This window comes from Panulirus ornatus, chromosome 31 (assembly GCF_036320965.1).
Source record: "Panulirus ornatus isolate Po-2019 chromosome 31, ASM3632096v1, whole genome shotgun sequence".
NCBI lineage: Eukaryota > Metazoa > Arthropoda > Malacostraca > Decapoda > Palinuridae > Panulirus > Panulirus ornatus.
In genome coordinates, this window is record NC_092254.1 from 10,387,501 (window position 1) to 10,407,500 (window position 20,000).

The window sequence follows — 20,000 nt, forward strand, 5'->3', positions numbered from 1 at the left end:
CTGAAAACGTCTGAACAATACAGTTTCACTCGACTACACCGAAAGGGTTCACTCTTGTGTACCTTGCAGTATCGGATTTGCATTTTCGACAGACTTCACCAACTGGCCCTGTAAACTCGACCTTTAACCTTTGACCTCCCTGAACCACCACCTGCCCCCCCACTCCCGTGAAGGCTTAATTGAAACAGGTACACATTCAGTCAACTGGCAATGATCAGGTCCACGTTTCATGACAGATCCTTCGGCTTTCTTCTTCTTTTTTTTCCCCTCTAAATCAAAAGTTACGATCGAACTCCTCAAAAGAATCATCTTTCAGCAAAATCTCTTCAGAGTTGAAACCAATGCCTTTTCCGGCCTCACATCTGTGGCTTAAACCTCCAGCTAATTTCAAGGATACGTACAGATCAAATTACTAAGTAACGTGCGCATGTCCAGGTGTCGCGCTACGATTTTTAGTCTACGCAAAAACCAGTGCATTTACGAAGTTGCAACTAGCACAATAGGTTACGATCGTGCTCTGGGAGCACATGTAGTGTTAAAACTTTTACGAAGTTACAAGAAGCACATAGGTTACGATCGTGCTCTGGGAGCACTTGTAGTGTTGCAACTCCATAAGAAACATTTCCATCTTCGAGCCACCCAACTCGGTTCTATTTAAGCTTGTATCAGCGTGATATCAAATGGCCTATTTGAGGCTTGTTGTGATCAATGGCTTACGAGGCGTGATGAGGCGAGAGCCTGTATGGCCTTCGATTTGCCTCGTTCCGGTTACGATGACGATTTTCAACGTCCCCTGGCAGGCGATATAGGCCAAAAGTCCAAACTCACGTCCCGAGAGAAATAGCGGGACGCGCTGGGGCGTTAGCTGAAGGCAAAGTCAAATGCATATGCTAATTTCTGCACTAAATGTACGTGGGACTGATGGTTAATCCCTTGAGCACGACGGTACGACCCTTGAACACGATGGTCCGACCCTTGAACACGACGGTACGACCCTTGAACACGACGGTGCGACCCTTGAACACGATGGTGCGACCCTTGAACACGACGGTGCGACCCTTGAACACGACGGTGCGACCCTTGAACACGACGGTACGACCCTTCAGCACGATGGTGTAACCCTTAAACACGACGGTGCGACCCTTGAACACGACGATGTAACCCTTGAACACGATAGTACGACCCTTCAGCACGACGGTGCGACCCTTGAGCACGACGGTGTAACCCTTGAGCACGACGGTACGACCCTTGAACACGACGGTACGACCCTTGAGAACGACGGTACGACCCCTGAACACTCGTGCAGTCGTGTTCAAGGGTCGTACCGCTGTTCTCAAGGAACGTACCTTCGACCTCATGGGGATGAACTTCAAAATAAGAGACGCCACCTCCACACCGGGAACACTGGTAGTTACGTACACAGTTCAGCAGTTAGCTACTCGTTTGTGTGGTAGTTTAAACGACCATCCGTCAATACATACAGTAATTCCTACTGCTCGACCATCAACACAGCTGGGCTTAAGCAATCACCACCTCAAATGTTCGCCGTGTGGACAGTGGAAGAAAAAAAAATATATGGGAAGACAAGAAACCGCCTTGAAGGACTCCATTCACGCCTTCTTCACCTCTCGTTTGTCACTGCCCCGAGCCATTACTGCTAACTGGTGGGCTAGTCATGGTGTGTTTACCTTCAACACAATCTCTCCACGACCAAAAAACAAAGGGAAGTTGCCACACCATCGCTTAAAACAACTGGCGTCCCAGTATTTCCAAAAGAGTGAGACTTTAAAAACTAGATGTTTCAAGGAATAGTCTACGCGTACAGAAAACGGACTCCCCCTTTTTTTCTCTCTCTTTGGTATATTTGGCGTTCAATGGAAAACGTCAGAAAATGGATGACACATTCGTGCGAGTGTTGGAGACAGAGGGTAAACTCAACTATTCTACATCAGGTCCAGACTACGTGACTGAGAAGAACAATCAAGTGGGTGTGTATCATGCTTATGTAAAGTGTATCATTTGGCGTGAACCATGTCACTGGGGGAGCTGCTGGGTGAGGATGACCTGAGCCTCGAGGGAGTAAGACTTGAGGATGTAACACTCGAGGGTGTAAGACTTGAGGGAGTGAGTGAAAGAGGCGACTGTAGCTATTTGATGTTATACACAATACACATATCCAGCTAAAGTACAACCACACACACACTCCGGGAAAACACACACACACACACCCAATCTGTGCCAGTAATGGCACATAGACCAACACACACTCGACCTGTGCCAGTAATGGCACACCAGACCAACACACACTCGACCTGTGCCAGTAATGGCACAGCAGACCAACACACACTCGACCTGTGCCAGTAATGGCACACTCAACCAACACACACTCGACCTGTGCCAGTAATGGCACAGCAGACCAACACACACTCGACCTGTGCCAGTAACCGCACACCAAACCAACACACACTCGACCTGTGCCAGTAATGGCACACCAGACCAACAGGCTTGGATATGGCGAAGACTTACAGACCCTAACGAGCTAGAAACATCCTAACAAAAGACTTTTGTAATAATGGTAACACAGCTGCTCTGAATACTCAACACTCTAAAGATCATAAAGCAACAAACTCTTTTGATCTTTTAATCAGTAAACCAAAAAAAAAAAACCAAAAAAAAAAAACCCAGCAGGACTTGGAACAGAGACCCCGCTTCATATACATGGAATAAGTTATATCTAGATATCACTAAATCCTTCACTAATCCTTTTATAAAAAAATAAAAAAATTAAAGATAAGATTGTAACACGGCCAATGGGGTGGGTGGGTGGGGGGTTCATATAGTGCTATACGCCCTCTGGCTCATCATATCATAAGGGCTGTTTGTGACCACATCACTCAGAGAGAGAGAGAGAGAGAGAGAGAGAGAGAGAGAGAGAGAGAGAGAGAGAGAGAGAGAGAGAGAGAGAGAGAGAGAGAGAGAGAGAGAGAGAGAGAGAGAGAGAGAGAGAGAGAGAGAGAGAGAGAGAGAGAGAGAGATGGTCTTGACTCCATATTGTTAATCGAGGTAATTCAAATATCTTATATAAATCTCTGGCTGTAGCATGTCTGTGTGTGACATGTGAGGAGAGGATAGGAAATGTCTGTGTACGATAGACGGTCATGTGGTGACGAGGGGAAAAAAGGAAGAACATAGACTCCATATTGTTAATCGAGGTGATTCAAATATCTCATATTAATCTCTGAGTTGCGAGCGTCAACATACACCAAGGCTGTAGCATGTCTGTGTGTGACATGTGAGGAGAGGATAGGAAATGTCTGTGTACGATAGACGGTCATGTGGTGACGAGGGGAAAAAAGGAAGATAATATTTACATTTTTTTGATATGTAAAGGGATTGCATTTTTTTTTCAAGGATGGTGAGGTATGGATATTATGGATATGCATACAGGATATACATACGAACTAAGCTTCTAGACTGGAGAGTCATGTATGCACGACTTTCCACGCACGGCAGAGTCCATTCAAAAGAGAGTCACTTGCTTCCTCCCTGACAACGCTTCCTCTCCTCCCGTCACGTCTTTCCCAACACTTCTCCTTGCCTCTCCTCACGAGCGAAGCTTTCCTTTTGCACGTGTGTATAAACTCTAGGGGGGCACAGTCTTGTCAAAGAACTTATTGCTATGAAGGAGTCAACATTTCCCTGCTGCTGACAGTGGCTCATTACCATCATTATTGTTATTATTATCATTATGATTATCGTCATTATGATTATTATCATTACCAGTGTTATTATCATTATTATCATTATTACTATTATTATTATCATTATCAATATCATTATTATTATTATTATCAATATTATTATTATTATTATTATTATTATTATTATTATTATTATTATTATTATTATCACCATTATCATTACTATTATTATCATTATTATTATCATTATCATTATCATTATCATCATTATTATTACCATTATCATAATTATCATAATAATGAATATAATTTACGTATTATCAAATGAACATGGGCTTCATTTGTGCAGACGAGTTTCTTAACGGGTAAGTGAGGTATGAGAAATGTAGGCAAAGTTAGAAAAATACTGTGATGACGACGTACATGACAGAAAAGGACGTGGATGAGGGAGAAGAAAAGGACGTGGATGAGGGAGAAGCAAAGGACGTGGATGAGGGAGAAGCAAAGGACGTGGATGAGGGAGAAGCAAAGGACGTGGATGAGGGAGAAGCAAAGGACGTGGATGAGGGAGAAGCAAAGGACGTGGATGAGGGAGAAGCAAAGGACGGATGCAGAAAGAGACGGTTGGCCAACGCATACACGAAGAAGGGAGGAAGATAAGCGACGACAAAAAAAAAAACTAGCGATGAAACGAGCTATCTTAAATCTATCTATCTATCTATCTATCTATCTATCTATGTAACTAATCAGCTTCCTCTATATTGCCTCTTATCCTCCTCCTGCTGGTCTACCATAGCCAATAAAACTCTGAGAATAACGATAAATGAAGACATAATAAATAGAACAAAATAGATAAAAGGGGTGTTTTCAATTACCTTTTAATAGATCTTTAGAAACGTCTCTTCGGTCCCTGAGACCAAATGTAAAGAGATATATAACTTCGTCTTGTCAATAGCTCCTTAACCCATGAGCTGGAAGCCACCAAAATAAGACCATTAGAAATGCTCTTCCAGGATCAAAGAACGCCTGGAACAAGGAAAGGAACGCCTGGGACATGAAAAGAACGCCTGGAACAAGGAAAGGAACGCCTGGGACATGAAAGGGGACCCTTGGGACAAGGAGAGGAACGCCTGGAACACGAAAGAGACCCTTGGAACAAGAAAAGGAACGCATGGAACAAGGAAAGAAACGCCTGGAACAAGGAAACGAACGCCTGGAACACGAAAAAAAAAAGGGCCTGGAACACGAAAGGAACGTCTGGAACACGAAAAAAAAAAAAAGGCCTGGAACACGAAAGGAACGTCTGGAACACGAAAAAAGCCGCCTGGAACACGAAAGGAGCGCCTGGAACAGGAAGGAAAAGAGGGCTTGTCTATTGTTTCCCCTGGGCAAATTAAGCATCACTACCAGGGGGGAGAGCATCACATCGAAGCACACATGATGCTATTGGATCCCATCGGCCAGCGATGTACAAGGGATCCTTGAAGCTCATATGCGAGGAAGGAAGGAAGGAAGGACGGAAGGAAGGAAGGGGGTGTTGAGTGTATCGGATCCTATGTGCCATGACCGCCCCCTTCGTCAGACGCCAGTAAATGGCTTAAGTCGGATAACATTCTTTGAAATACATCGATGCTGACGTATAGGATGATGGTGATGATCTCTCTCTCTCTCTCTCTCTCTCTCTCTCTCTCTCTCTCTCTCTCTCTCTCTCTCTCTCTAACTGCAGCTCGATCCTGGTTTATTTCCGACGTCAAATCTTAAATATTTTCCTTGGCGATGTTAAGTTCCAATTTATTCCGATGTTCGGTCGTAATCTACTTCGATGTTAAGTTCCAGTTTATTCCGATGTTCGGCCGTGATTTAATTCGAATTTAAGTCCCAGTTTATTCCGATGCTCGGCCGTGATTTAATTCGAATTTAAGTCCCAATTTATTCGATGTTCGGTCGTAATTTACTTCGAATTTAAGTCCCAATTTATTCGATGTTCGGTCGTAACTTTACTTCGATGTTAAGTCCTAATTTATTCCGATGTTCGGTCGTAATTTACTTCGATGTTAAGTCCCAATTTATTCCAATGTTCGGTCGTAATTTACTTCCACGTCAAGTCGCAGTTTATTCCGACTTTAAACCTTAAGGTTCAACGCGATACGTAAGATCTTACATTACCAAGTGAAGTTATTTTTTCTTTACTTCTCGCCAGCCTCATTTATCCGTCTATGATAACTTAAAGCGAATCAGATCGTCCATGTGATAGCTATCGGTAGCCTAATTACGATATCAAATTTCCCTCATTACGATAATGAGTTTATCACTGAGTGTATCATCACATCTGACATTTCGCTGTCCTCCTCTTATCTAAAGTCAATAATCATATTAAGACTTTTTAACTCTCGTATGTAAATCTCTATTATCACAATTACGATAACTGACTTATTATATATATATATATTGGTTATATCACCTCGGATACATTGTCAATATTTCCCAGACAGAATTATCGCCATTACCAATCCTATAACGTAGCGATAACGTAGCGATATATGAGACGTAACATGATGAGAGGGATATATGTATGAGAAGTCTTCACTGCCATTTTTTTTTGTCCTTTTACACTCATTTATTCCACTACCTCATCTCGTCACTCACTTGTGAACGAGGGGTTCGCTAGTGTCTTTACACCTCATACATTGTAAATACATTTACATCGCACTCGTTTAAGTGATGATATACATATATATATTTTTTTTTTCATACTATTCGCCATTTCCCGCGTTAGCGAGGTAGCGTTAAGAACAGAGGACTGGGCCTTTGAGGGAATATCCTCACCTGCCCCCCTTCTCTGTTCCTTCTTTTACATATATATATATATAATTTTTGTCGGTATGTTTTCGAAACCCTGAAGTTAATATTGATCGAAGGGTCACTATACAACGTGTTGGAGAACTGGTACAAGTGTTTTTGTGGGACACTGGATTCCAATCACGACTGAATTTCTTCCTCCATATTGGGTTACACTATCGTTGGTCAAATTGTCCTTTTCCAGCTGGCGAAGTGTACAGTTACCTTGACAGAATGGAGTTTCGAGTGTGTGTGTGTGTGTGTATGTGCGTGTGTAAAGTGATTTCATCTACCTTCACATGTCACGCAATAGAAAAAATAAATATCTTTTAAGAGCTAACTTTGTTGTTTCTTTAGGTCTAGTTTTCTTATTCCCTTCTATGACTCCTCTCGTTCACGTGGGATTTGATCCGTCTTTCCTCAAAGTTTTGTGGGTTTGCCAGTCAAATCTGTGGTTCCTCGACTGTCAGACATTCGCCTCCAAAAGAGCCACTCACGAAGTCTGCCCCCCCACATCCTGGCTCAGATCAACGAAGCCTTGAGGTGTTTCCTATCACTGGAGGGGACGAAGAAGAGCCTTATCCTGGCTCATATCTTGAGGGTGTGCTTTCTGAAGGAGAGGTCCCAGTGTTGTCGAGTGGGGGGGACAGAATGCAGAGTGCGAGTGGGGTACGACTTTCAGGGCCTTGGCTATACCTCAGTGTTCTGCTCTGTGGTTATAGACCATCAGGTACTCTGTTCTCTAGCTTTTCCAGTACAAAGACCATTAGGTCTTCTGTTATCTGTCTGTACAAAGACCGTCATGTCTTCTGTTATCTAGCTTTCCTATGTACAAAGACCATCATGTCTTCTGTTATCTATCTTTCCTACGGACAAAGACCATCAGGTCTTCTGTTATCTATCTTTCCTATGAACAAAGACCATCAGGTCTTCTGTTATGTAGCTCTCTCACGGTCACAGACAATCAGGTACTCTGTTCTTTACCTCTTTTTCCAGGGCAAAGACCATCAGGTACCCTGCTAACTAACTCTCCTACGGACGAAGACCATAAGGTCTTCTGTCGCGTGGCTTTCTGTCGAACAACGGTATTTGAAAGCTGCTTTTGTTTCTGGGGACACGCCGCACCGAATCCTATTGCAGGAGAATCCAATCCCCCTCTCCCAGCGAAATCGATGCAGCGCGTCTGGTCCACCGTAAGATCCAGGAGGCTCTAACAAGCAAGACTCGATAGGGAATCAGATTTGAGATTAACTGGTTAATCCTTCATCATTCCTCCCTCCCTGTCCCTCCCTCCCAAAGGCCTGTTTGATCGCTCGAGGATCGCACACACTAACTAGAGGGAAGGGGGAAAGGGAGGGAGAGAAAGGGAAAGGGGGGAAAGGTTTCCAGGATTTTCTCCGTAATCTTGAATGATAAATCAGGATGGAGTGGGTGGTGGAGGGGTCTTGGCTTACTCTCTCTCCCCTGGAACCACTGGGGGAACGTCGCCGCTTCGCAGGGAGGGATGGGAGGAAGGGGGGAAAGGGGGAAATGGGGAAGGGGGAGGGTGTCGAACAACTACACTGAAGGAACATTGAGTAAAAGGCATTAGAATCGATGAATCTCATACGAACTGATGTCTGCATGCGATCCAGTCCAGAGCCAGCGTCCAGCACAGACTTCAAAAGTTTCTTTTTCCTTTTTTTTTTTCCAGTTGGTGCCAGCAGGAAACCATACGAGATCATGCATGGATGGCAGACCTTCCAGTCAGCTTCGTTTCGCGCCTCCTCATCCCACCCGCCCCACTCACTGAGGAGACTTTTTCCCTTCGCTTTCTGGAATGCCTGGAACCTAATCGAGTGCTATCTGGAGGTGGGTGCTTCCATGTCAGCCTTATATGACCTTTCCATGATAATTCCAGTTGAGGAACTATAGTTGGATGATACCGTATTTTGTATGCAGATATGGAGAGCTCGTTTAGCCGGATCTTAGACACAAGGGTTCCAACACCCTTCCTCTAGCGCTATACACATTCCCACACCTCCCTCCCTCCCTCCGCTCACCGGTAACACCGGACTGCCTCCCTTCTATGAGAAATAAAAGAGTTTCCAATCCTACAATGTCGCGATCACTGGTGGACAAGTGTAGGGCTGCATCTATGAATGTTTGCGTCATCATCTTTATACCTGAAGTGGTGACAAGTGTCATAGCTTCATTACTGTGGATATCTCTGCCATTCCCTTGTGTGAAACCTGTTTCAAAGACCCCCCAACAGTGTACATGAACTCCGTACATTTTCTAAGTGAAAGCCTATAGCTTATTCTAATGACGATCTTCAAGCCTGACACACACACACACACACACACACACACTTGTGTTACACGTTTCGATCATGATGTTGTAAACATCCGATTTCTAACAATTCGTCTTCAGAGGAGAAGTCCACTTGGCGATATTCTATCTACAGGTTTACCGAGACATTTGGCTGGGCTCTGCGTACCCTCCCACACGATGGCATTCTATATATCTTTGTTTTCCTCCTCCTCCTTCGATCATATTGAAGGCGGTTTGTCTATCATTGTTTTCTGAGGTTACTATATGCATCTGTGAAGACATATCTGTGTCTCTCTACTGTTCTCTAGTATTCATGACTGGGAAAAAGGATCTTGATGTAGGATTCCTGTTTCTATTTTTTTATCCGCCTTATTTATCTCTGTCTCTCTCGTGGTGGACAGGGAGAGATAATGTTCTCATCGGAAAGTCTCGTGAAAGTCTCTGGGTCTCGCGCGAACGCGCCCCTTCCGGGCTTGGGTCAGGGCGTGGGCGGCTGCCGGTGATAAGGAGGAGGAGGAGAGAAGGAGGAGGAGGAGGAGGAGGAGGAGGAGGAGGAGGAGAAGGAGGAGGAGGAGGACGAGGAGGAGGAGGCCGGCGACCAAGTTCGCCATCAGTCCATCCACTGGTTGAGGGAGGAGGTGGAGGCTTCGGCTCCTATTTACCCTCAGATCTTCATCGTTGACCGGGAGGGTCACGGTGCTGCTGGGGCTACCGTTCCTTAGCCGGCCCTTCCCTTCCACCACCTCCTGCAGCAGCAACAGCCCCAACACCAGCAGCAGCAGCTGCTGCTCTTAAATGTGGCGTTGGGGTAGCTGGCGTTTTGCCCCTGCTCTAGCTAACCGCTCTTGCGGCTAGCAAGACAACGGGTAAAGTCTTTACGTGCCAATCCTCAGGGCGACAGTGTGTCTCTTCAAATCAGTGACCTTTTAAGACGACCTTTGATTTTGTATCATTGTATCCCAGAATGAGTCTATATCTGCGATAGTCAGCGAAATCTCCCACTATAAATATATATATATATATATATATATATATATATATATATATATATATATATATATATATATATATATATACATATATATATATATTCTTTTTTTTTTTTTTCATACTATTCGCTATTTCCCGCATTAGCGAGGTAGCGTGAAGAACAGAGGACTGGGCCTTTGAGGGAATATCCTCACCAGGCCCCCTTCTCTGTTCCTTCTTTTGGAAAATTTAAAAAAAAAACGAGAGGGGAGGATTTCCAGCCACCGCTCCCTCCCCTTTTGTGTGTGTATATATATATATATATATATATATATATATATATATATATATATATATATATATATATATATATATATATATTATCTCTGGGGATAGGGGATGAAGAATACTTCCCACGTTTTCCCTGCGTGTCGTAGAAGGCGACTAAAAGGGAAGGGAGCGGGAGGCTGGAAATCCTCCCCTCTCGTTTTTTTTTTTCTTTTATCTAATTTTCCAAAAGAAGGAACAGAGGGGGGCCAGGTGAGGATATTCCACAAAGGCCCAGTCCTCTGTTCTTAACGCTACCTCGCTAATGTGGGAAATGGCGGATAGTTTAAAAGAAAAAGAAAAGAAAAATATATATATATTCTCTCGTTATGGAGACGACTCTGGAAGCAATCTGTAATGCAATTACGGTAAATGTCGAAGTTGGACATAAGACGAAGTCATTCTCAAGGGAGTGGAAGAGTGTTACTTAGACTCTAATACCCACTTTATTACACAGGTAATAGGATCAGAAACCCTATTACGAGGGCTTACGGTACTCGCTATTTATAGAGACGCGACTTTAACCACCGTCAGGTTATGAGGAGTATCATACAAAGGGACGAATTGGAACTGGAGTTAGATGAGGACAACAGAAGGAGGATAAAGACGAAGAAAGGGAAGGGGAAAATTGGTGGTACACAAATATGAGAATAAGATGGAATGAAAGAGAATGTTAAGCGTAAAGTAGAAGAAAAAGGACGAAAAGATCAGGACTACAGAATGAAGAGAAGGAAGAATGAGATTTGAAATATATATATATATATATATATATATATATATATATATATATATATATATATATATATATATATATATATAGAGAGAGAGAGAGAGAGAGAGAGAGAGAGAGAGAGAGAGGAGAAAACGTTGAGAGAGAAAACGACGAAGGACAGGAGTAAAAAAACCAGGCTTGAAAGAAAAATGAAATGTACACATACAGTCCACACCTGTTTCACAGCCCGGGGAGTCGAACCAACGAATTGGCCATCCACAGCCAACACCCTCCTGACCAGTGCTGTGAAAAAGACACACACACACACACACACACACACACACACACACACACACGTACACAAAGCATCGAACCAACGACCTGGGGAATCCATAGCTAACACCCTCATGCGCTACGCTGTAGGGACACACACACACACACACACACACACACACACAGAGGAAAGGATTGTCGGCGAAGGTCTGACTTTGAGCCATGAAGACGCTGACACCAGGGGGGGGGGGGGGGAGAAGGAGGAGGAGGAGGAGGAGGAGGAGGAGGAGGGAGTGACTTTCGGCCTTGCCCAAGAAGAAGGAAAAGACCGCGGGAAAGCTTTCCAGTGGGATGCGAACCTGGGCAGCCTCGGTATCGCGTTGCGCCCACCACCGGAATACCAAGGAATGAAGGAGATAGGGGGGGGGGGGGCAAAGTGGCCACGCGAATCGAAGTATTGGACCTCAAGAAGAGCGAGTCGAGGGGAGGGAAGGGGAGGGGTGGGGAGGGGAGGGGAGGGGAGGGGAGGGAAGGGGAGGGGAGGGGAGGATGCGTGGGGCGTTGGAGAGGTTAAAGGTGACTAAAGGGAGGGAGAGGAGAGAGAGAGAGAGAGAGAGAGAGAGAGAGAGAGAGAGAGAGAGAGAGAGAGAGAGAGAGAGAGAGAGAGAGAGAGGGAAGACCCACCCCCCCACCCCACCCCCCTCATGAAGAGAAAAAGAGGTAACTTTTCACCCAAGTTTGGGGTTAAGGAAATTGGAAGGATTTTCCAAAGTTTGACGAGACGAGAGAGGGACGTAAGGTATGGGGAAGAGTGTGTTGCGCTGGGGAAGACACACACACACACACACACATACGTAAAGATACGTCAGGTTAGGTGGCATTGTTAAGAGATGAGAGGGAGTGAGTCGTGATGACCTGGTGGGAAGGAGGATTTTAGAGAGCGACTCAAGGCGTTGGTTTTCTAAATGGCTGGTTGGTTTCATTGAGGTGGGTCTTGTCAGAGTGTTAAAGGATCGGATCTTCGTGTTCAAAGGGTCGTACCTTCGTGTGGAAGAGTCGTACCTTCGTGTTCAAGGGTCATATCGTTGTGGTCAAGGTTCGAACCTTCGAGTTCAAGGGTCGTACCTTCGTGTTCAAGGGTCGTACCATCGTGCTCAAGGGTCGTATCGTTGTGTTCAAGGGTCGAACCTTCGAACTCAAGAAGAGTTCATGGTATGACCGACCTACTGTCGAGAGATCACCTCTCAAAACTTGAAGCGTGAATGAGTTCGAACTTGTGGCAAAGCAGAGTCGACTCCATCCAAAGCGGATCATTTAAAAGGATGAAAAAAAAAGAGAAAGATAATCGCTGCTCGAACAGAACAAATCAGATTCGAAACCCAGTCCGAACGAGTAGCTTAAACCTCTGAGACCATTATGGTTCAGAGCGACGCAAAATCCCTATATGATAAATTCAAACCAGTAATAACGACATCATCGGGACGCGGAGAATGATATTGGCGCACTCCCAGGTTTTCAATGCCTGTTAGTAAGGTAAAAAAAAAAAAAAGAAGCTTATGGGAACACAGACACACACACACACATACACACACACACACACACACACACACACCGACAGGTTCCCCTCAAAAACACCATCAAACTCCTTTTCTGGAATTCCCCCTCCCTTCCAATTCCCCCTCTCTCATTCGACGTCTATTTGCCCTTTGGAGGTTCGGGAACTCGACGACCCACCCTCCCTCCTCCAAAGCAGGTGCTTGCTATCATACCCTTGCGAAAAAAAAAAAAGAGTGTGTGTTGTACCCCCTCCGTACACACCATATTCCCCAACCCACTTTCTCTCTTTAGCTTCCACGCTGGAGCACAATTTCTCTCCAATTACTTAGGCTTTGTGTGCCGGGAGGTTCGCGGGGAGATTACCCCCCCGCTAATCTCCAGGGACAATCCATTCCATGTTTGGCGGGATTTCAACCCCCTTTTCGAATCCAATGAGGCATAGCCATGCCTGCAACAGGTTTGTTTGCCACATTATCTTTGACTTGGTATACATATATATATATATATATATATATATATATATATATATATATATATATATATATATATATATATATATGTGTGTGTGTGTGTGTGTGTGTGTGTGTGTGTGTGTGTGTGTGTGTGTGCGTAAAACTATTCTGTTGTATTTTACAGTGGTGGGGCGTGAGAGATGGTGGTTGTCAATTTGCTTAATGGTTTCGTGCTGTTTAGGCGAAGGGTAATGGTGTTGGCAGGTAGTTTAGTGGTGGTGGGTTGGGGAATGGGAGTAGAGGATGGTGGTAGTTGTGGTAGTGTGCCCAGAGGATAGTGGTTGTGGTGGTAGTGGGCCCAGAGGATAGTGGTTGTGGTGGTGGTGGTAGTGGCCCCAGAGGATGGTGGTTGTAGTGGTGGTGGTAGTGGGCCCATAGGATAGTGGTTGTGGTGGTGGTGTGCCCAGAGGATAGTGGTTGTGGTGGTGGTGTGCCCAGAGGATAGTGGTTGTGGTGGTAGTGGGCCCATAGGATAGTGGTTGTGGTGGTGGTGTGCCCAGAGGATAGTGGTTGTGGTGGTGGTGTGCCCAGAGGATAGTGGTTGTGGTGGTGGTGGTAGTGGGCCCATAGGATAGTGGTTGTGGTGGTGGTGGGCCCAGAGGATAGTGGTTGTGGTGGTGGTGGTAGTGGGCCCATAGGATAGTGGTTGTGGTGGTGGTGGGCCCAGAGGATAGTGGTTGTGGTGGTAGTGGGCCCATAGGATAGTGGTTGTGGTGGTGGTGTGCCCAGAGGATAGTGGTTGTGGTGGTAGTGGGCCCATAGGATAGTGGTTGTGGTGGTGGTGTGCCCAGAGGATAGTGGTTGTGGTGGTGGTGGTAGTGGGCCCATAGGATAGTGGTTGTGGTGGTGGTGGGCCCAGAGGATAGTGGTTGTGGTGGTGGTGGTAGTGGCCCCAGAGGATGGTGGTTGTAGTGGTGGTGGTGGTGGGCCCAGAGGATAGTGGTTGTGGTGGTGGTGGTAGTGGTAGTGGCCCCATAGGATAGTGGTTGTGGTGGTGGTGGTGGGCTTAGAGAATGGTTGTAGTGGTGGTGGTGGGCCCAGAGGATGGTGGTAGTAATAGTGGTAGCGTGGTGTGGTAGACTGGTTAATGGGGAGGGGGGGGTTAGTTGACTAGCTGATGATGGTGGTAGATAAGCTACTAGTAGTTGTGGTGGTGTTAGGGCAGCTAGTAACGATGGTGGTAGACGGGTAGTGGCAGAAACAACCCCCCCCCCCACCACAATATCCAGACAAGACCACAGCACACCTTGTGTCTGGTGATGGTAGTTTGTGGGATGGTGGTAGACTGGCTTCTGGTGGTGAGAGAATAGCAGTGGTAGTGGCAATAGCAGGGGTAGTGGCAACGGCAGTGGTAGTGGCAAAGGTACTGGTAGTGGCGATGATAATGGTAGAGGCAACAGCATTGATAGCGACGATGGTATTAGTAGTGGCAATGGTTGTGGTAGTGGCAATGGTAGTGGCAATGGTAGTAGTAGTTACAATGGCATCGGTAGTGTCAATAGTTGTGGTAGTGGCAATAGCAGTCATAGTGGCAATGGTAGTGATAGTGGCAATGGTAGTGGCAAGGGTAGTGGTGTGGCCACTTCCCCCTCTACACCTGGCCTCTCGTTATCATAACATAGGGGGATGGGGATGGGGAAGGGAGGTCACATGCCTCACAGCCATAGGATCTGTACTGCCTGCTGGGGGAAGACTGTGTTCCACCTGGCCAACACCACCATCCCCAGCTGATGTGGTGTTCGCAGTGGGTGTGTGTGTGTGTGTGTGTACTATTACTACTACTACTACTACTACTACTACTACTACTAATAATAATAATAATAATAATAATGAGTAAGATAATAATAATGATAATAATAATGATAATAATGATAATGAAATTAATAATAATAATAATAATAATAATAATAATAATAATAATAATAATAATAATAACATTTACAACAACAAAAAAGCTTTACTCAATTAACTACAGCCGAAGGCAAAAAAAGAAAAAAATAGGAAATAGAAAATACAACAGAGGCAACGGGGTTAAAAGAAAAAAGAAAGAAAACGGGGCGTTGGAGATTGAACATGTAGGACGATTTCATTCTTTAATTTTTTTTTCCCGCCAGGGCTGCAAATTCATCGAGTACTACTCTCTCTCTCTCTCTCTCTCTCTCTCTCTCTCTCTCTCTCTCTCTCTCTCTCTCTCTCTCTCTCTCCTTATTGAGGTTGGAACGAACCAAACCACCACTCCACTCCCTCTCTCACCCCTTATTGAAGGTGGCACGAACCACCTTCCGTGGCACGAACCACCATTCCCCCCCTCTCTCACCCCTTACTGAGGGTGGCACGAAACCCCCCCCAACCCAACCCCTTATTGAGAATGGCACGTCGGTGCAACATAAGTGAAATTCCTGCCGATCTTGAATATAAGCCAACTAACAGCAATACATTCCAAGAATTCCCAAGGGCGAGAGAGCAGTGATGAATATTCATGGCTGGGGATGCGTGCCTCGTGATTACAGGAGGAGACCTGGCTTCTGATTGGAAACCTGATGGGCAGACCCCCAGGTCTCAGGGGGCTTTGTGGGTGACTGTAATGGGTTCCCTGATGGTGAGTGGTGGTGTGGGGTGTGTGTGTGCGTGCGGGTGGGTGGTGGTGGTGTATGTATGGGTGATGGTGTGGTAGAGGTGGTGATATGTTGTGGGTGAGTGGTGGTGTGGTGGTAGTGGTGGTGTGGGAGAGGTGGTGATATGTGTGGGAGAGTGGTGGTGTGGTGGTAGTGGTGGTGTGGGAGAGGTGGTGATATGTGTGGGAGAGTGGTGGTGTGGTGGGAGTGGCGGTGAGGGAGAGGTGGTGATATGTGTGGGTGAGTGATGTTGTGGTGGGAGTGGTAGTGTGGTAGAGGTGGTGATATGTGTGGGTGAGTGGTGGTGTGGTGGGAGTGGCGGTGTATCTGTGGGTAATGGTGTTATAAAGGTGGTGATATGTGTGGGTGAGTGATGGTGTGGTGGTAGTGGTGGTGTGGGAGAGGTGGTGATATGTGTGGGAGAGTGGTGGTGTGGTGGGAGTGGCGGTGAGGGAGAGGTGGTGATATGTGTGGGTGCGAGTGGTGGTGTGGTGGGAGTGGTGGTGATAGTGGCAATGGTAGTGATAGTGGCAATGGTAGTGATAGTGGCAATGGTAGTGATAGTGGCAATGGTAGTGATAGTGGCAATGGTAGTGATAGTGGCAATGGTAGTGATAGTGGCAATGGTAGTGATAGTGGCAATGGTAGTGATAGTGGCAATGGTAGTGATAGTGGCAATGGTAGTGATAGTGGCAATGGTAGTGATAGTGGCAATGGTAGTGATAGTGGCAATGGTAGTGATAGTGGCAATGGTAGTGATAGTGGCAATGGTAGTGATAGTGGCAATGGTAGTGATAGTGGCAATGGTAGTGATAGTGGCAATGGTAGTGATAGTGGCAATGGTAGTGATAGTGGCAATGGTAGTGATAGTGGCAATGGTAGTGATAGTGGCAATGGTAGTGATAGTGGCAATGGTAGTGATAGTGGCAATGGTAGTGATAGTGGCAATGGTAGTGATAGTGGCAATGGTAGTGATAGTGGCAATGGTAGTGATAGTGGCAATGGTAGTGATAGTGGCAATGGTAGTGATAGTGGCAATGGTAGTGATAGTGGCAATGGTAGTGATAGTGGCAATGGTAGTGATAGTGGCAATGGTAGTGATAGTGGCAATGGTAGTGATAGTGGCAATGGTAGTGATAGTGGCAATGGTAGTGATAGTGGCAATGGTAGTGATAGTGGCAATGGTAGTGATAGTGGCAATGGTAGTGATAGTGGCAATGGTAGTGATAGTGGCAATGGTAGTGATAGTGGCAATGGTAGTGATAGTGGCAATGGTAGTGATAGTGGCAATGGTAGTGATAGTGGCAATGGTAGTGATAGTGGCAATGGTAGTGATAGTGGCAATGGTAGTGATAGTGGCAATGGTAGTGATAGTGGCAATGGTAGTGATAGTGGCAATGGTAGTGATAGTGGCAATGGTAGTGATAGTGGCAATGGTAGTGATAGTGGCAATGGTAGTGATAGTGGCAATGGTAGTGATAGTGGCAATGGTAGTGATAGTGGCAATGGTAGTGATAGTGGCAATGGTAGTGATAGTGGCAATGGTAGTGATAGTGGCAATGGTAGTGATAGTGGCAATGGTAGTGATAGTGGCAATGGTAGTGATAGTGGCAATGGTAGTGATAGTGGCAATGGTAGTGATAGTGGCAATGGTAGTGGCAAGGGTAGTGGTGTGGCCACTTCCCCTCCTACACCTGGCCTCTCGTTATCATAACATAGGGGGATGGGGATGGGGAAGGGAGGTCACATGCCTCACATCCATAGGATCTGTACTGCCTGCTGGGGAAGGGAGGTCACATGCCTCACATCCATAGGATCTGTACTGCCTGCTGGGGAAGGGAGTCACATGCCTCACATCCATAGGATCTGTACTGCCTGCTGGGGAAGGGAGTCACATGCCTCACATCCATAGGATCTGTACTGCCTGCTGGGGAAGGGAGTCACATGCCTCACATCCATAGGATCTGTACTGCCTGCTGGGGAAGGGAGTCACATGCCTCACATCCATAGGATCTGTACTGCCTGCTGGGGAAGGGAGTCACATGCCTCACATCCATAGGATCTGTACTGCCTGCTGGGGAAGGGAGTCACATGCCTCACATCCATAGGATCTGTACTGCCTGCTGGGGAAGGGAGTCACATGCCTCACATCCATAGGATCTGTACTGCCTGCTGGGGAAGGGAGTCACATGCCTCACATCCATAGGATCTGTACTGCCTGCTGGGGAAGGGAGTCACATGCCTCACATCCATAGGATCTGTACTGCCTGCTGGGGAAGGGAGTCACATGCCTCACATCCATAGGATCTGTACTGCCTGCTGGGGAAGGGAGTCACATGCCTCACATCCATAGGATCTGTACTGCCTGCTGGGGAAGGGAGTCACATGCCTCACATCCATAGGATCTGTACTGCCTGCTGGGGAAGGGAGTCACATGCCTCACATCCATAGGATCTGTACTGCCTGCTGGGGAAGGGAGTCACATGCCTCACATCCATAGGATCTGTACTGCCTGCTGGGGAAGGGAGTCACATGCCTCACATCCATAGGATCTGTACTGCCTGCTGGGGAAGGGAGTCACATGCCTCACATCCATAGGATCTGTACTGCCTGCTGGGGAAGGGAGTCACATGCCTCACATCCATAGGATCTGTACTGCCTGCTGGGGAAGGGAGTCACATGCCTCACATCCATAGGATCTGTACTGCCTGCTGGGGAAGGGAGTCACATGCCTCACATCCATAGGATCTGTACTGCCTGCTGGGGAAGGGAGTCACATGCCTCACATCCATAGGATCTGTACTGCCTGCTGGGGAAGGGAGTCACATGCCTCACATCCATAGGATCTGTACTGCCTGCTGGGGAAGGGAGTCACATGCCTCACATCCATAGGATCTGTACTGCCTGCTGGGGAAGGGAGTCACATGCCTCACATCCATAGGATCTGTACTGCCTGCTGGGGAAGGGAGTCACATGCCTCACATCCATAGGATCTGTACTGCCTGCTGGGGAAGGGAGTCACATGCCTCACATCCATAGGATCTGTACTGCCTGCTGGGGAAGGGAGTCACATGCCTCACATCCATAGGATCTGTACTGCCTGCTGGGGAAGGGAGTCACATGCCTCACATCCATAGGATCTGTACTGCCTGCTGGGGAAGGGAGTCACATGCCTCACATCCATAGGATCTGTACTGCCTGCTGGGGAAGGGAGTCACATGCCTCACATCCATAGGATCTGTACTGCCTGCTGGGGAAGGGAGTCACATGCCTCACATCCATAGGATCTGTACTGCCTGCTGGGGAAGGGAGTCACATGCCTCACATCCATAGGATCTGTACTGCCTGCTGGGGAAGGGAGTCACATGCCTCACATCCATAGGATCTGTACTGCCTGCTGGGGAAGGGAGTCACATGCCTCACATCCATAGGATCTGTACTGCCTGCTGGGGAAGGGAGTCACATGCCTCACATCCATAGGATCTGTACTGCCTGCTGGGGAAGGGAGTCACATGCCTCACATCCATAGGATCTGTACTGCCTGCTGGGGAAGGGAGTCACATGCCTCACATCCATAGGATCTGTACTGCCTGCTGGGGAAGGGAGTCACATGCCTCACATCCATAGGATCTGTACTGCCTGCTGGGGAAGGGAGTCACATGCCTCACATCCATAGGATCTGTACTGCCTGCTGGGGAAGGGAGTCACATGCCTCACATCCATAGGATCTGTACTGCCTGCTGGGGAAGGGAGTCACATGCCTCACATCCATAGGATCTGTACTGCCTGCTGGGGAAGGGAGTCACATGCCTCACATCCATAGGATCTGTACTGCCTGCTGGGGAAGGGAGTCACATGCCTCACATCCATAGGATCTGTACTGCCTGCTGGGGAAGGGAGTCACATGCCTCACATCCATAGGATCTGTACTGCCTGCTGGGGAAGGGAGTCACATGCCTCACATCCATAGGATCTGTACTGCCTGCTGGGGAAGGGAGTCACATGCCTCACATCCATAGGATCTGTACTGCCTGCTGGGGAAGGGAGTCACATGCCTCACATCCATAGGATCTGTACTGCCTGCTGGGGAAGGGAGTCACATGCCTCACATCCATAGGATCTGTACTGCCTGCTGGGGAAGGGAGTCACATGCCTCACATCCATAGGATCTGTACTGCCTGCT